We start from the raw sequence: 18,381 nt of genomic DNA, 5'->3' as shown, positions 1-18,381 counted from the left end.
AGCAAAAGCTAAAGTGTCTCTTCTAAGTGGATTTAAATTCCTGGAAAAGATGTCTTTCTTGCTCAGAAAGGTAAACAGCCTTTCTTCACTTTCTTCTTTTCTCACTAGAGGCTGATGCAGCTACCAGACATTGGCTACTGACTTTCCTCTCACTCCACAATATTGAAGTTTGCAAATCAAGGCAAATTCGCTGTTGTATCTTGTTCCTATGATTCAGCAAAATAGCTCACACCAGCCCAGAAACACACACTTTGTATTTTAAAAGGGACAGCTGCTGAAAAAGTGATTGATGGGAATAATATCTTATTATATCTATAGCTTATACCTCTATACAAGGTAAGAGAGTGTAAAATACCAAGGTTTAGGAAATTTGGAGACTATCTAAAATTTTTGTTCATGACACTATAAACTTGGAAATATATGTATAATGAAACAAAACAATCAATTCCTCAGTTATATGAAAGTGTTCTATGACAGACAATTGTTGGTTGTCCAAAATTTTGTCTCCCACAGATAGTTGATATAGATATTTACAAAGGGCATTTTTAATCACGCATTTACTACTATCTGCCACAGACTCCCAATGGATATTTTCCCCCTTGGAAAACTTAATAGATTTGAATAAAATGAAGGTGTTAACCTCTGGGCAGCTTGGGAATTAGCAAATTATTGCATGCCATTATTTATTCTGCACCAAGACAGCTGAAATGGATCTTCTAAGAACTAAAAGAACTACCAGACCAGGTTTCTATCTTCTGAAAATAGATGACCAAACCCATTAGTGACAGTGGGACAGTCAGAATTTAGGATGACAGTAATGTCAACTAAGTGAAGAATTTTTACTTTATATACATAGATATTCGTCGATTGCCTCGAGCAGGCCCCAGTAACGTCTCTTTCATCCTAGCCCTGAGATTATATTCAAGGCTATTTAGGAAAGTGAGACCCATCATTGTTACTGGTATTTGGCATATTTGGTACGCCACGGGGAGTTTGCCAGACTCTGCCCTGTGGGCAGGCTACATTCGATAGCCTGCAAGTTTGTCCAAAGTAGAAATAAGACAATAAGATGTCATAAAAAAAGTTCTGCTAAGATGTCGCGCGGCCGCAAATGCGGCCGCGCGGTTCCGGGATCTGGATTTTATAGTCTCTGAGTCTTGGCCGCTGATGGGATTACACGGCGCCAGGGGGCCAGGTGGTGGGTGTGACCCCCGCCTACTGGAATTTGGATGATCTGGGTGGAAGATGCTCGACTCCAATTCGAGTAGGCGTGGAGGTCTCGGCCCCGGAACCCGCGTGGCTGTGTCCCTCTGCCAGTACCTTCATGGGTGCGGAGAGTGGTCTCAGCATGGTGGTGGCTGGTCCTGGAGGTCTTCGGCTGCCGTAGCCCTGGTCGGGGCGGGGAGGAAAGCTCAACCCGCTCCCCTCCAAGGGACTCCGGGAAGGAACACCCAGGCGCGGGGGCAGAGACTGCACTGCTCTTGTCCGGGATCTGGATTTTATAGAATATAGATATATATATTTATATAGATAAATATAGATAAATAAATATAGATATGGGCTGGAGCGATAGCACAGCAGTAGGGCGTTTGCCTTACAAGCGGCCAACATGGCTGACCCGAGTTCGATTCCTCCGCCCCTCTCGGAGAGCCCAGCAAGCTACCGAGAGTATTGGATATGCCAGACACAGTAACAACAAAGTCTCCAATGGAGATGTTACTGGGCCCGCTCGAGCAAATCGACGATCAACGGGAGGGCCTTTACCTTTATATATATATTTATAGATATATATATTTACTATATATATTCTGAAATTCACATGCTTTCCTATAATGATTTACTTATTTTTATGGATTTTCAAATAGTAAGCTTTTTACTAGCATATTTTGCTCCTTCCACCCCCATTACACTGGTTCCTTCTTTAATGCCAAATGTTTTATTTTTCTCCCATTTCTCCTAACCTCACTAAAAGCAGTCATCATAATATACCAAGAACTTGATAAAATATTCCTAATAATTTGTAATATTCTGGAATGTTTTTGTGTTTGCAGCAATCTACGTAGCTTCTAGCCTGAGAGTTTATATACATTTGAGAAAAATTATTGACTTTAAAATAACCTCACCCTCTACAAATCATTTAAATAATGAGAGCTCTCGAAGACTATTAATCAACCTACATGGAACAGAGTCATAAATATTCATGAATTGTTTAATACTGTTGTTGTTAATGATAGCACTGCTCATTTTATAGAAACATTCAATCTTTTTTTCCTGAGTATCATTTGGTAATACTCTTTACTCACTGAACAGAATGTGAATGATTATCAGTTCTTTTCTTGCTTTGATGTAGAGTCTGCCTGAAGGAGGATAAACTAAAGTAGTCACGCATTCACAAAGTTGCGATGTTTGTTCAGAAATGATATGAATTTGAAAGATTATGCAGATAGTATCAGTGAAAGAGATTGAGCTTTTCCTAGTTCCTGAAATTTTTTCTTGCCTTAGTAAGTCTTTGTAAATTCTACAAACTCTTGAATTGTCCACAATTATTCACCAGCTATGCATGAATAGCCATGTATCCAGGCTGAATACTGTAATTATCAGGACTGATTTTTATTGTGAAGTTATAACCACTTCGTCTCTTCCTAATGTGAATTGGGCTTATAAGGAATGTCATGTGCTATGTAAATGGTAATTAGGTAAATATTAAAAAAATAAATGACTTTAAAGGGGAGGTTGTAATGGTGTTCTGACTTAGCAAATTAGCAGGGTGGTTGCTTACTATTGAAAGTTTATTTGAGATGTCTTTTAAAAAACATCAAATATTAAAACAGACTTTATTGCTCCATGAATCAAGTAGGATAGCTCAACTTCTAAAAGTCAAGATATTAACCTTTTCCCATCTTAGACTTAAGTTAAAAATTTATATATGTGTGCAAATAATTTTATGCTCATAAAGTAAAAGATGCACATGAACATAGGTAGGCTAAATGACATGAAATTTTGGAAATTTCCAACTCAAATATATAGATTCTATGTAGATTCTCTTTCAGAGAAAATGTTACATTGTCTGATTTTGCACATCATTTCTGTGTCATGTCAATTGATTGTTTGCTTCCAATCTAGTAATAATAGTTTGCTGCAGGTTGACTTTAGGCTGGAGCGATAGCACAGCAATTGGGTGTTTGCCTTGCACACAGCCAACATGGCCGACCTGAGTTCGATTCCTCTGCCCCTCTCGGAGAGCCCGGCAAGCTACCGAGAGTATCTCGCCCACACGGCAGAGCCTGGCAAGCTCCCCATGACATATTCGATATGCCAGACACAATAACAACAAAGTCTCCAATGGAGACGTTACTGGGCCCGCTCGAGCAAAATCAATGAACAACGGGAGGGCCTAGTAATAATACTCCAGAAATAGTTTTATGTATACTTACTATAGTAACTATACTAGATAGTAATATTGCAATACAAATTACACAAATTTAGAATACATTTTTATTAGATATATTTTATATATCTAAAATAGTATCACGATCACGACCACCCTGTTGTTCATCGGTTGCCTCGAGCAGGTGCCAGTAACATCTTCTTCGTCCTAGCCCTGAGACTTTTTTTTAAAAGTGCCATATTCAAGGCTTTTTCAGGGTTAGGAGAATGAGACCCATCATTGTTACTGGTATTTGGCATATTGGGTATACCACGGGGAGTTTGCCAGACTCTGCCGTGTGGGCAGGTTACATTTGGTAGCCTGCCAGTTTGACCAAAGTAGGAATGAGATGATAAGATGTCACGCGGCCGCAAATGTGGCCGCGCACTTCCGGGAGCTGAGTGTGATAATCTCTGGATCCTGGCTCTTGTTGGAGTTACACGGCAGTTGGTGGGTGTAACTGTCTAGTTACTGTCAGGTCCAGTCCCAAACCGTGCAGGCTTGGAGATCTCAGCCCCAGGTCCCACACACCTGGGTTCCTCTGCCAGTTCTTTTATGCGTGAGGTCCATCCAAGTGTGTGGAGAGTGGTCCCAGCATGGCCTTGGCTGGGCCCCGGTGGTCTTCAGCTGTATCTAAAATAGTGTAGCACAATAAAATTAAGCAGCAAAAACAAATATATTTATCATGTACATAAATTTGATCTTATGTGAGTATAAATTGAGCATATTCTGACTTACATGTCTAAATTATAAATACTTTCCCAGAGTAGATGTTATTTTGCTGGACTCAGTTACACAAAGTTCTTAAAAATTAAAGAGTCATAAAGCATACTATAGAGTACGAAAGTTGAGTTTTTAAAGAAATGTTCCTTAGAGATGTCTTCAAGGACCTAACCACAGAGGCCAGGACATCTTGGAAAGGACAAGGATAAAAGCAAAAAGGAGAAAACCTAAAGGTCAGGACAAAAATAAAGTAAATACACATAAAAAGACTTATGGGAAGACATCAAATTCCAAAGTTTTTGCAAGGTGAAAGAAACTTAAGCTGAAATAAAAGGATACCCAATTGAATGGGAGAAAATATTTGCACACAATGCATCAGATAAAAGGCTAATATTTACGGTGTATAAAGCACAAATAAAGCACAAAAACACAAAAAGGTAGTAACTCCAACAAAATTTGGGGATAGAAAATTAAAATATGGAGCTGGAAAATTAATAAATATTTCCCAGAGATGACATGTATAGGTCTTGTAAGCAAATAAAAAGGTATCCATGACTATTTATTATCAGAGAAATACTAAACAAAACAATGAGATAGCATCACATGTGAGAAAAGCATATATCAAAAATCTGGGGCTGGAGTGATAGCATGGCAGGTAGGGTGTTTGCCTTGCATGTGGCTGACCCGAGTTTGATTCCCAGCATCCCATATGGTCCCCCTGAGCATCACAAGAGTAATTCCTGAGTGCAGAGCCAGGAGTAACACCTGTGCATTGCTGGGTAAGACCCAAAAAGCAAAAAAAAAAAAAAAAAAAGAGAAAAAGAAAAGCAAAAAAAAAAGAAAATCTGGAAACAACTAGTATTGGGAGAGACACACCCTCATTCATTGTTGCCAGGAATGTCAACAGGTTCAAACTCTAAAAACTCTCATACAAGCTTTGGGCATATACTTTCCACACGCAAAATATTAATTTGAAAGAATTTATGCACACCTATGCTCACTGTACCACTTATACTAATCATGATGTAGAAACAACCCCAATGCATAACTATGGATGAATAAATTATGGCATTGTAACAGTTTTGTTTCTGGTTGATGCCACATCTTTGGTGCTCAGAATTTATTGCAGCTGGGATTTAGAGAATGAGCTTTTAATGCTTACTGTCTTCTTAATGGGAATTTAGACATTTTAAAAATATTCTGCATTGTTTCAATACCAAAATTAAAAATTCTGTAAAATTTCATTAGTATTGTACATCAATAAAATTAGTCTGGATTCAATGGATTTGTAATATATGCATGAACCCTATCATGGAGTTATATAAGAGAATATAAATTTAGATTATTTTAGTAAATATAGAAATGCATGAATAAAAAGACCTAATGTTTATCAATGCCATTTAATTCATTAATGGTTTATTTATTTATTAGACCAAGATATTTAATCAGAAAATTATTCTATAAATTCTCTGAGTAGTCAAGTTTAGAAAAACCTTACTTAAAATGCAAGGAATTTCCAGTAAGATTCCAGGCTACATTATTTATGTTAACAAACTGGAAAGAGTTCATTTGCTTTAATATTTATAAGGGAGATCAATGAGACATACAATGCAATATTACTAAGCTCTAAAACCACTACAAAACACAGATTCAATTAATGGAATGTTAACCAAAGAATACAGTCAGCAATTCATAAATAAATAATTCTTATAAATGTCCACATTTTAAGATTCTTTAAAATACTCAACTGCAACTAGTCAGTAAGCAATGTATTCTGCTTCTTCAAGGCATTAAAAATATAACTTTAAAGAAAATTAGATGCAGTTTGCTCAAAGGAGATTATACATTTTAAAACTATTGGGTTTTAAGTCTTTGAAAATAAAGAGATCCATTAAACTGTTAGCTCTCAGTTATGTAAAATATTGAATAACTCTAGAATAATCTGATTTAAAAAGTTTAATTGGCATGAATAATGCTTTGTCTTTTAAATAAAATACTTTGTATGATATTCATAAAAATTTCATTACCAAAGAATTTTTATAATAAAATATAAGTGAAACTTGAATTGGCAAGCATCCTAAGACTAGAATTTATTGTTCATAAAACACTGATATGGTTAAATTTAAAACCTAGGATATTTGGAAATAAATATGAGAAACACAATATACAGCATTTATATGAAATATTAAATATTAATGGACAGAAAATTTTTATTCTTTTCAGAGAGAGTTATGAACTAGAAATCTATCAGATATTAGCCAACAATAGAGATGATAAAATAAATAAATAAATAAACTTAAAACACTCTTTCATCTTATTTTTTAATGTTTTAGTAAAAATAAACTGATTTATTTTTAAATATCATAATACAACTAACAATAATACTCTGATTTATGGACTGGTTTTATATGCAGAAAGATTGTATTGAAAGCATTTGTTTAAAATAACTTTCAGCTTTTTAATCAAAACAATAGCCATTCATTCAATGAGACACAAATTTTATTTTATTTTCAAATGTAGTATCAAAAGATTGCAAATGAGTGACTTTATATATTAAGATACATACATAAAACAACTGTAAAGGATTTTAAGTTGTACTAACATAACTTTTAACATGTTGAAAATATTTTCAGCACATTCATGAAAGGTGAATATATTCCTAATTAAGTCCAGACTTCCTAAGTTATTTTGAGATTTCTTTATATTACAGCTGCCAATAGACTTTTGAAAAACATAATAGCTTAATCACTGATTAACTGATTAAAATATTAATAACAAACACTGTCCTCCCATTGTTCATCAATTTGCTCGAATAAAAATTGGGTATTAAAATTCAATTAGAACTTTTTTTATAATTCCTTCTATACTTGATCATAGCAGAAATTATTTCTATTCTTGAAACTATGAATTTTCAATACAGAGTTTTAATTGTCCCTTTTGGGCATAAAACAGTATCGCTATTATGAATTAAGTTTATGATAATTTTATTACTAAATTACCCCAAGTCATAAATTCATTTTCAGTAGTTTCTTGATTTTGATTTTAAAAAGATCGATTGATGTTTCACTCAAATTGTAATCAAATTGCTTTTGATTTTAAGACATTAAATAATTGAACATATTTTCACAGTTAAAAGAACTCTGATAGAAATAATGTAAACAGCCATGCACTAGAGACAGCATTAAACACAGTCTGAAAATGAAGACATTGACTGTTTATGAAAGCACTGTTTAACAGGGCTCTTTTCTGACTGGTGTACACAAAGCAAATATATTTACAGGTTGCAATACACTTGCACTGGTAATGACTGAAAGTAACAAAGAAACATAGGATTTCTAACTTTCTTAGAGATAACTCATCAAAGAAAGCTTGTTTCCATCATCATTCATTTTCAATCAACTATCGCTATATACCAGAGAGCATGAATGCATGTGTTATATTTTTATAATAAAAGGCACCAGGGAGATCAAGTTTTTCACACAATAAAACATGAAATGTTTGCTATTTATTTATGATTATGCATTTGAATATGCATCATAGTTTCTTAGTCAGGTGGGTATCTTCTATAAACAACAGAACACAAATAGGATACAGCAGATAATGTGTTTGTCTTGCATGTGCCTGATTCTGGTTTGATCCCTGACGCCACATTTGGTTTCCAGAGCACCACTAAGAGTGACTCCTGAGCACAGATGCAGGAATAAGTTCTGAGTTCAGCAGGAGTGGCTCTAAAACAAAATTAATAATTATAATTTTGAAGTTAAAAATGTATTAGTCAACAAGTTGTTTGCAAGTATGTAGTATCCCATTATAGGTTAATTTTATAATAGATAATTGATTCATTAAAATATGTACGGAAAGCCCGGCAAGCTACTGAGAGTATTCGATATGCCAGACACAGTAACAACAAAGTCTCCAATGGAGACGTTACTGGGCCCGCTCGAGTAAATCGATGATCAACGGGAGGGCCTTTACCTTTACCTTTTTAAAATATGTACATATAAAACCAGAAATCTTAGTAGTAACCTATTAAGACTGAGAAGTTAATCAAAAATATCAACTAACAATGAATAACATAAATTCAAAAGTATTTCCCCAGATCAGGTACAGATCTCTGAGGAGAAATTATGTCACCATCTGTAAAAAAATTTAAAAGGAGGTAATAGAATTTTCCCTCTCCCTGCAAAATATTTCTATAGATACAGTTTGTCACATGGTGATCTATCAAAAATCACACAAAATCACTCCTTATTCAAAATAAAATAAGCAGATTTTCCATTCTGTTTGTCCTAGAAATTTAAAAGTTTGTCAAATTTGCCAAGGAGTATTTCTCAATTACATCAAGATATAAAGATATAATCTTCTACATGTTTGTGCAAACACATTAAAAGTTACTATATTTTAATAATTAGATAATTAGACAAAATGTCTCAAAAATAATTGGGTCAATGAAAATAATGTTTATTTATTTTTATTAAAATATAATTTATTATAATCTTGCCTTTTAAGTGTTCCTAAAAGGTATCTCAAAGGAGCTACGACTAAAAAGAACAGATGACTTGTCACTACATTTTCAACTAAACTGTTAAAGTGAAATTCCATCCCTGAGAAAGGATTCTATGGCAGGAGAATCAAGTTCCTCCGAGGGTCACATAGTAAGTATCCATGGCTTTATCTCTCTCTTCATTACATGATAGAAAGGTTGGGTTAGCTAAATGCAATCACCTGCAAGGCAGTGACAAGCTGATTCTGAGCAGGGCCAAGCAAAAAATGGAGATTTTCCTCCACAGAACAGTGAAACAAGGTTTTCTTGGTGTTTCAAATGGCTAAGAACTAATGCAATCACCACTTAGAGCCAACAGTAAGAGAACACTTAAGGAGCTGGAGCAATAGCACAGCAGGTAGGGCATTTGCCTTGCACGCAGCCAACCTAGGTTCAATTCCCAGCATCCCATATGGTACCCCAAGCACCACCAGGAGTAATTCCTGAGTACATGAACCAGGAGTAACTCCTGTGCATCACCGGATATGCCCCAAAAGGAAAAAAAAAAAGTGGACACTTAAGAGAAGCAAAGTGATTTTAGATTTGCTCAGCCAAGAACCTGCAATACTTGATTTTTTTGTTAGGTATGTTACTACACATCAAACACATGGTGTAGGATAACACTGCTCTGTCCTTCTTGCATAGCCTCAGGTAGTTTAGGTTTATTGAATTGCTCTCATCACAGTGCTCCCATTCCTCTGTGTTTATTTGTAACTTCTTTCTTTGTGCTCTGTTGACCTGTAAATATTGTTTATCTCTTCTCCCAAAGTTCTTTGCATAGTCTATTCAGAGCAATCTCCTTTTTGTATGGACACAAGAAGACATGCTTTGGTAAAGTGACTCTCAGTGACATTTTCTTTTTGGACATCTGTTCTCTCACCTAAGCCTCAGCTGCCTTTACTTCCTAGTGTCCCCAAAAGCAGGGTCTTGAAGAGGGACTGGATGGAACCAGGGCAAGTGGTAAGCTATGTGCTACCCTGGCTTCGAGATGAGCCTGGCCAAAGCGCCATAATGCTTAACTATAAATTAAGAACTTGGTCATGGACAAACGCTGTCATGATCCAAAAAGTAATAACTAGATTTGGAACCTGCTAGGGTTAGGAATGATTAATCTGGCCTGAGTGCTGTAGTCTGAGTCTGTGGCAAGATGTTCCCAGAAGAACAGTCCTACAAGTCTCAATTTTATTTATCCCTTACTGTGTCCATACAAAAATAGCTAGTATTGATATGTTGATAGTTTTTGGACTGAGGAAAAGAGAAAAACACTTTAGGAGGTCTTTTGCCCTTGGGCACTCAGAAAGGGCTTTAAAATACCTTATAGATGGGTCCTCAGGAAGGGCTTTCTTATGTTGATTTTGCTACCTGACTGGGTGCAATGTCTGCCTAGAGTGCAAGGGGGTTGGAAACAAGAGAGCTGGAGAGAGAGAGAAGAGCAGGGTGGCAAGAGCAAGCCTCTCTCTCTACCGCAAAGAGGCTAGCAAGGAAGACAGAGAGAGAAGAATGTAGAAGAAGAATAGAGGAGCAGGCAGGTGAAGGAGCAGGCAAGCTGAGAGATGGAGCATGGAGAGATGAGCGGGAGAGATAGGAGGAGATGGGAATGTGGAGCAGTGGAACTAGAATGGGAGGCTCAAAGAGACTGGGGCAGGCGCATGGGGAGAACAGCAACTGATCAATCAACCAGCTTGGCTCCCGTTTAGTCCACTGTCTGCCCCATGGCCTGGGCCCACCCCAAACACAGCCGGACAGGGGAAGAGCTGTCGGCCTCCTTCAGAGATTTTTTACAACATGGTACAAATAAAAAGTTCCCTTGTTTAAGTTACTTAATGAAATAAAAAGGAAATTGAGAATGATTCCCAATTTCCAGAAGAATCTTTAAAGGAACTGCATATATGAGACTTTCACAAGAAAACTGTTGTAAGGTCCATAATGGTGAACACCATTGTAACCATAAGAATGGTTTCAGGAACTGTAATAATTTTCAAGGAAAAATTGAATATCTTCATTTAAAATGCACAGTGATAAAATGAAAGGTGGTAGCGTTTATCATATCAAAGATTTCACTCTCCTGTAGAAAAGTAAAATTTGAATCCAAAGCATAATTTCAAAATATGGAGGACACAGATGCTTTATATACAAGGTTTATGAAACTTTGAATGCAAATATTAGCACTTGGGGAAAATTTTCATATTTTCCTGTTTCAAGTTATATATTTTATAAACAGGATTGATAATTGAATATGTTTCAAAATATGTTTATCATACAATATTGAATATCTTACACAGAAAATTTTTCTATTTTTGAGCATTAAAATTCACTTGCACATATTTCTATATTTTGAAGCACTGCATCTTGACTACTTCAGATAATTATATAACCAAGAGCATTATAACTGATTTAAGTGATAAAATTTAAGAAATATATTGTAACATTATTTTAGGCTTTTAAATTTGCATATGAATCACTACAATATGTGAGTAACATTTTTGTCAAAGTCAAACTAGACAGAGTGTTTTTCTACTCTGGTATTTATAATTTTTATGTATTTTTACAGTTTTTTCAGAAAGACATTTTATGAGATTAAAACATTAATTAATATTTAATTAATTCTTAGAAGGATTGAATTTTATGCCCATATAATTAATTGCTTAATCAAGTTTATTGCTTCGAAAGACATTTTTTTTGCTAACAGTTTACATTTTACTAATGAAATGTTGATATTTAAATCATCTAAATTCCACAAACTTCGAAAAGGCCTTAAAATACCACTAAATTCTGTTTTATATTTTCCTTTTTCCTGTGAAATGAAATTAACCTACTGTTTTCTTCATTGTAGTTATATATCCATCATCATTCCCACCAACATATGCCCCCACTCTTATTTCCTTCAATATAAGATTATTAAATACAGTCTATCCAATTAACATAAAAAAAACTCTTGTAAAATTATTGTCCAAAACACATTGTTATAAATTATAAGCATCTCTGAAATATGGTAAAAAGAATTTCTGACTATTGCTTGAAATATAAAAGAACTTCCATTAAAATTCCACAGTTTTTCTCAATTCCTCAGTTTTAATGAAGCATGGACTGATGCTATATTATTATCGACCTTGCTGAATCTTTCAGAATAAGACACCTAAAGAGCAACCTTCTTGAAATCATGGTACTTAATATGCTCCTTGAAGTGTGAGTTAAGCACATAATTGGTATATCTAGACAATAGTCATGTTCACTAGCCTTCATATCCCAGGTTGCTTTAAATTCACTTAATCCTTATTTTCCCTTTCAGACAGGCTCAGTATAGGAAAAGTTTGTGAGAATGCCTTGAACAATATCCCCATACTGAAGCAGAATCATCTTTCCTATTTTAAAATAATTAATTTTTATATTTTCAACGGTATGATGTGTATGATAAAACAAAAAAATATGAATGATAATGAAGTAAAGTATAAGATGATAAACACAAAGTGATTAAATGATAGATTTTAAAATTCATTTGTGTACATATACAAATAACATGTATTATTATATTAGGCTGTCGTATTTAAATAATATGAAAGGTATTTCATCTTTCTAATTAAAAATACAATTAAGTGGATAATGTAAAGTAGAATAGATGACTTCCATTTAACTAAATTATGGCATAAAATAAGTTTAAAAAAATGTTGCTTTATGTTATCTAATTAGTCTTTTTTTTTTTTTTTGCTTTTTGGGTCACACCCAGCAATGCTCAGGGGTTACTCCTGAGTCTGCACTCAGGAATTACTCCTGGCAGTGCCTGGGGGACCATATGGGATGCTGGGAATCGAACCCGGGTCAGCTGCATGCAAGGCAAATGCCCTACCCACTATGCTATTCCTCCGGCCCCATATGTTCTCTAATTTTTTAATTGAAATTTCAAAAGAAAGGAGAGTAATTTCTTTTGGTATTGAGAAAATTAAAGAATCATGTAAAATTAACCATTTCTTCATTCATTACTGCCTTCTGATTTACCATAATTTCATAAATAACCTCACAGGAAATGTTGAACACTTACTCACTGCTGCCTTTTTCTACTATGATGACAGGAATTGAATCCAGGGCCTCTTACACATAAGGCAAATGCTGTACCATTTAGCTACTTTTCTAGCTCAGACTACCAACTTTTTTCATAAAAAAAAGTTTTTGTTTGTTTGTTGAGCTTTATTATCACTCTGGTCATATTAAACTTCCCACTTAAGGTCAGTCCAAGGAATTTCAATTCTCAGCATCTACGTGTAATGGATGTTTCTCTGACAATGGAGGGATATAGAAGAATCTCTGGTGGAGTGTATGAGGCTTGGATGTTCACACAGGAAACCCTACTGTTAATAGTATTTCAAATCACATTGCCTAAAATGAAATAAAATATTTTAAATCAGGTTTCTAAGCCATCAAATGTGTCTAAAAGCTTAAGTAAATACCCGAATATTTATGATTTTAATAATTTGGAAGCTTTCTTTCTAACAGAACTATTTGATCTCCACTTGGGCTGGAGCGATAGCACAGCAGTAGGGCATTTGCCTTGCACGCAGCCAACATGGCCAACCCGAGTTCGATTCCTCTGCCCCTCTCGGAGAGCCCGGCAAGCTACCGAGAGTATCTCGCCTGCACAACAGAGCCTGGCAAGCTCCCCGTGTTGTATTCGATATGCCAAACACAGTAACAACAAACTCTCCAATGGAGACGTTACTGGGCCCACTCGAGCAAATCGAAGATCAACGGGAGGGCCTTTACTTTACTTTACTTTACTTCTTTCCAGAAGAGAATTTCCTCTTTAAGCCAGTATAAAACTTCTGGAAGCACACACACAAAGCAGTATGGGAGGAAGGGACAACAACATAGCCAGACAGAGCACTAAATCAACTTTGGCCATCAGTGGACTGACAGATGTTGCAGCCAGATTGCCCTCACACCCTCAACTGCTACGAGTTGCTATTCCTTCTGTGTGAACACTGTACATTGTGTTAAATTCTAAAAGCATATTTTTTCTCTCCCAAAGCTATTATGATCACTAATCTGTGCATCTGTCTAAACCAGAACCTCTAATCAGGGTGCATGTCCTTAATGGCTTTGCTTTGCCCATTATTCACCAGTGAACATGTGGATGAGCAGTACATGAAAGAGTGTTTCTGCTAAAATAGAAACAGTTTCAGGGTTTGGTAGATCAAAGCTTTGAGGAAATTTCTGTTCATCATCTATCTCCCACTTTTTGATCTGACATTGAGTTCTTTATGTGGCCAAGAGTCTTTCTTATTCCACTTCATAGTGTTGCCCTGCTGTATTCCCGAAGGGGGAGGTTAAGGCTCCGTCAGCTCTCCTTAGGACGTCTGATTTCTGGTCTATAGAAAAGCCACAATAAGTAGGGTTCCTCGGTGATGGGAGCGGACCTGAGGCTTCAGGCTCAGATGGTCAACCCAGGCTGATTATTTTTGCTGCCGGGGCAATTGGAACACTCACCTGAGAGTTGGCTTGGCTGGAGAAACCGCTGGGAAGCTACCCTCCCAACAAGTGGAGTTCCTCTGGGGGCTGGCTAGGGCTTTCCTTTTCCTATTTTTTTGGGGGGGAAGGTTGTTCTTGGGCTGCACTTAGGAGCTATGACTTATACTTGTCTCTGTGCCCGGGGACCATTTCTGGCAGGCACAGTTGATCATATGGCGGTGTGAGGGATGGACTCTGGTGAACTGTGCGCAAGGCAAACAACCTACCCACTGTACTACCCAGCCCCAGAATCTTTTTTTTTCAAGGAACCAAAGAGGTTGATAGAAACAGCAACGAAGAAAAGCACTCTTTTCATGCTACTCTGATGTAATGTTTGAAATATGATGAGCTCAATCTGTGGTCTGATGGAGATAATCAGTTTCATTGGTAGAAACCTATTTATATTAGGGAGCAACATTTTTTTCTTTTTTTAAAGATGTCTTGATTTGATTCTTACAAATAAAATTTTTAAAGCCTTTATACACAGAGGTATTTAAGCATACCTTCATATGAAAAAAATGGAATCCCAAAGATTTAACATGTGGAAACATATTAAATGCTGTGTATATATCTTAACCATTGTGTGTCAGGTGACTATAATGTTTGTATCATTGTTTCTTTTTATGTGTATTTATCACTTACTTTTTTTAATTAGTGAATAACTATGAGGTACAGTTAAAACTTACAAACTTTGCTGTTTGCATTACAGTCATACAATGATCATTTACCCATCCCTCAACTGGTGCCCATTCTCACCCACCAATGTTGTCCAGAATCCCTCCCACCAACCCCACCACATACCCCATCACCCCATCCCACCTCAGCGGCAGGAATTCCTTTTTATTCTCTCTCCTTTTGCGTGTTGTGGTTTGCAATACAGGTACTGAATGGCCATCGTGTTTGGTCTATAATCTACTTTTGGCATGCATCTTTCAACCTGAATGGGTCCTCCCAACATCCTTAACTTTATGTTCTCTTCTCTACGTGAGCTGCCTTTTCCCCCAACATGTGAGGCCAGTTTCCAAACCATGGAGCAGACCTCCCAGTCCTTATCTCTACTACTCTTGGGTATTAGTCTCCCATTCTGTGACTTTATGTTCCACAGATGAGTGCAATTTTTCTATGCCTGTGCCTCTCTTTCTGACTCATTTCACTTAACATGATACTTTCCATGTTGATCTACTTATATGCAAATTTCATGACTTGATCTTTTCTAATAGCTGCATAGTCTTCCATTGTGCAAATGTACCAAAATTTCTTTAACCAGTCATCTGTTGTTGAGTACTCGGATTTTTCCCATATTTTGGCTATTGTAAACAGTGCAGCAATGAACATACAAGTGAAGATGTCATTTTTACTATTTATTTATTTATTTATTTATTTGCCTCCCTGGGATATATTCCCAGGAGTGGTATTGCTGGGTCAAATGAAGTTCAATTTTGTAAGGGACAGGCCCAAAATGGACTACCACCAGAATTAATTTAGCTTAGCTTAATAGGAACCTGCATTGCAAAATAACTTGTTTTTCAAGGAACAGGTCTAGATAAGCTTTTTCAGATCCGCTTTATAGGAGCCTGCACTGCAAAATAACTGGTTTTTCTGCCCCTGACCAAGGAATTCAGATACAGGTACTCGAAGGGTGGGGGTCAGACCAGATAACCAGATGTCTCTCACAAGACCCATGTTGCAAGACCCAGGACTGCCTTAAAAACCTGTCAGTTCCTAAGCACTGATGCAAAATGCTGATCTTTAAACCATAGGCTAAGAAGTGATGTACCCTTAATTTGATTGGTTAAGAAAGCATATGTTGTTACAAATCTATTGGCTATGAAATGCGCGGGCTTTGCTGTAACGGCCAGTGAAGGCCTTATATGATCCCCTTTGAAGAAGTTCGGGGTCTTGCCTCACCTAACTGACCTGCGTGTCTGTGTAGGCGGCTTGACCCTGGCTAGCCAGTCTTACAATAAACCTTGCTTGCTGTTTGCAGTCTCTGGAGTCTCTTTGTCGTTAAAGGGAGATCACGATCCGCGCTCTAACAAATTTCTAATTTTTTGAGAATCATCCACGCTGTTTTCCAAAAGGGCTGAACTAGTCGGCATTCCCACAGCAGTGAAGGAGAGTCCCTTTCTCCCCACATCCATGCCAACACCGGTTGTGTAAACACACAAAAAATGATGGGCAAGGGGGCGACAGTGACTTATCTCTCCCGCCGCCCGCGTTCGGTAGTCTCAGACGTTTCCCCACTCCAGGGAGGTCGATGGCGATGGTCAGGCGAAGGAAGGAAACGAGGGCCAAGCTGATTGGTCTTAGCAGCAGTTTATTACATGGAAGAAGTGTATGTCATAGAGGCCCCAGGATCTCTCAAGCACGTGCACCTTTGTTCTCTCAGCTTCTGTCCTCAGCCCCATCTTCCCAGGTTCTCCGATGCACGTGTCCCCAGAGAGAGCCCTGAAATCTCCCTTATATAGATCATAGTACCTCTAAAGGATGCAATATAGTGATGTCATCAAAAGGAGTTACAGAAAGAAAGCTGAGGCACAAACCATACATTGTTTCTTTACATCCACATTATTTCTTTACATCCTCAAGGCAGTAATCCTGGCCTCACCTTTTACAAACTACAAACACTTGGATTAGCACATCAAAGACCAGTCTGATAGTCCCTGGAGCCTACATCTCAAAGATCAGCCTGCCTGGAGCCAGGCATCTACATCCCCAAGATCAGGCCGGGTTTAGCACCTGGGATCTGCAAACCTAAAACCAGCTATATTCCTGTGAGATAAGGGAAACTGCCTCAATATACTGAAATCATTTACTGAAGGCAGTTTGAAGGGGAGAAAGGTTCAGTCTCATCCTAGCTAGTCAGGACACCCAGGAAAACTGCTTCTAGGACAGATTCTCATTTAGCAGATCAACCCACCCTAGAACAAATTTCCCTGGATGTGTTTCTCCTCTCCTTGTCCGACCAACATATAAGCATACATAATATAAATCATTTTGTATGAACACAGTAAAAAATACTTTAAGCTTAGAGAATTGCTCTCCCAGGGCCATCTCGATCTCAAACTGCAGTGTTCAGGCCAGATATCTTTCCTATTCCTAGCAGCAGGGTCCTAGTCTCATCATTACTTTTGGATCATGACAGCATTTGCCTATGATCAAACTCTTAACCTATAGTTAAGAATCGTGGCACCTTGGCCTGGCCTATCTCAATGCCACGGTAGCACATAACTTACCGGCTTGGCCTGGTTCCTTCCGGTCCCACGTTGGGACCCTGCCCTTGGGGTGCTAGTGATGTAGGCAGGTAGATAGGGAAAGGCTCTCTGCAGTGAAACAAAGTCTCATAGAAGAATTCTAGGACCGACCCACCCTGTGGAGACAGAGAATAAGGACTTGATAAGACCATCCCCAGACCCTAAAGATATGGGCCTCCTCCCCATGAAATTTCTCCTTTCTGAGAACCCCCCTTTCAATCCGGTCGACTCCAGCGACCCAGCCCCAAGGAGATTCCAGGACATTCCAAGTCAGATGATTCTCGAACCCCCTTTCGATCCGGTTGACTCCAGTGACACAGCCCCAAGGAGATTCCAGAACATTCCGAGTCAGAAGGATCTATTAGAACCAGCTCGAGAGCCCTCTTGGCGCTCTCTCCACCCTCGGAGAAGCCCGCGTTCCCTCTGGACGCATTACTCTCTCTCTCTTACTCTCCATTCCCCCGCTTATCTGCTTATCCCTTTTTCTCCCTCTCCAAAAGCCTCCAAATAAAACCTGTTACTTTACTGCTCATCTACTCCTGAAATTCTTTTCTGCGAGCAAGACAAGAACCCCAGAAACCTTGGGTAAGGCTTGGGACTGGTCTCTCCTTTCCTGCAAAGAGCAAATTCTCGCCCAGCTTCAGTCCGTGGCTCCCCGAGCAATCAGGTGGCGGGGATTAACTCCCGTGCCGAGAAGATCAAGCGGACTTCAGGTGTGGCTTGACGGCCACCTTGTGGGGCTGGCGGGTCTTAGGCCCGTGCCGAGCAGGTGCTCACTGCAGACTTTACCGGTCCTAGCCTACCCAGGGTCCCGGGAGACAGAGGCGGGTGGGGAGAAAGTGACTGTCTTTCTCCTCCCCACTTCACATAAGTCACCCGTGGGGCCCACCGACATCAGATGGCGACCACGAAGGGACAGAGCAGTAAAGGAATCC

The sequence above is a fragment of the Sorex fumeus genome, unplaced genomic scaffold (assembly GCF_029834395.1).
Source record: "Sorex fumeus unplaced genomic scaffold, SorFum_2.1 ptg000008l, whole genome shotgun sequence".
Lineage (NCBI taxonomy): Eukaryota > Metazoa > Chordata > Mammalia > Eulipotyphla > Soricidae > Sorex > Sorex fumeus.
Note: the sequence above shows the minus strand (reverse complement) of the source record.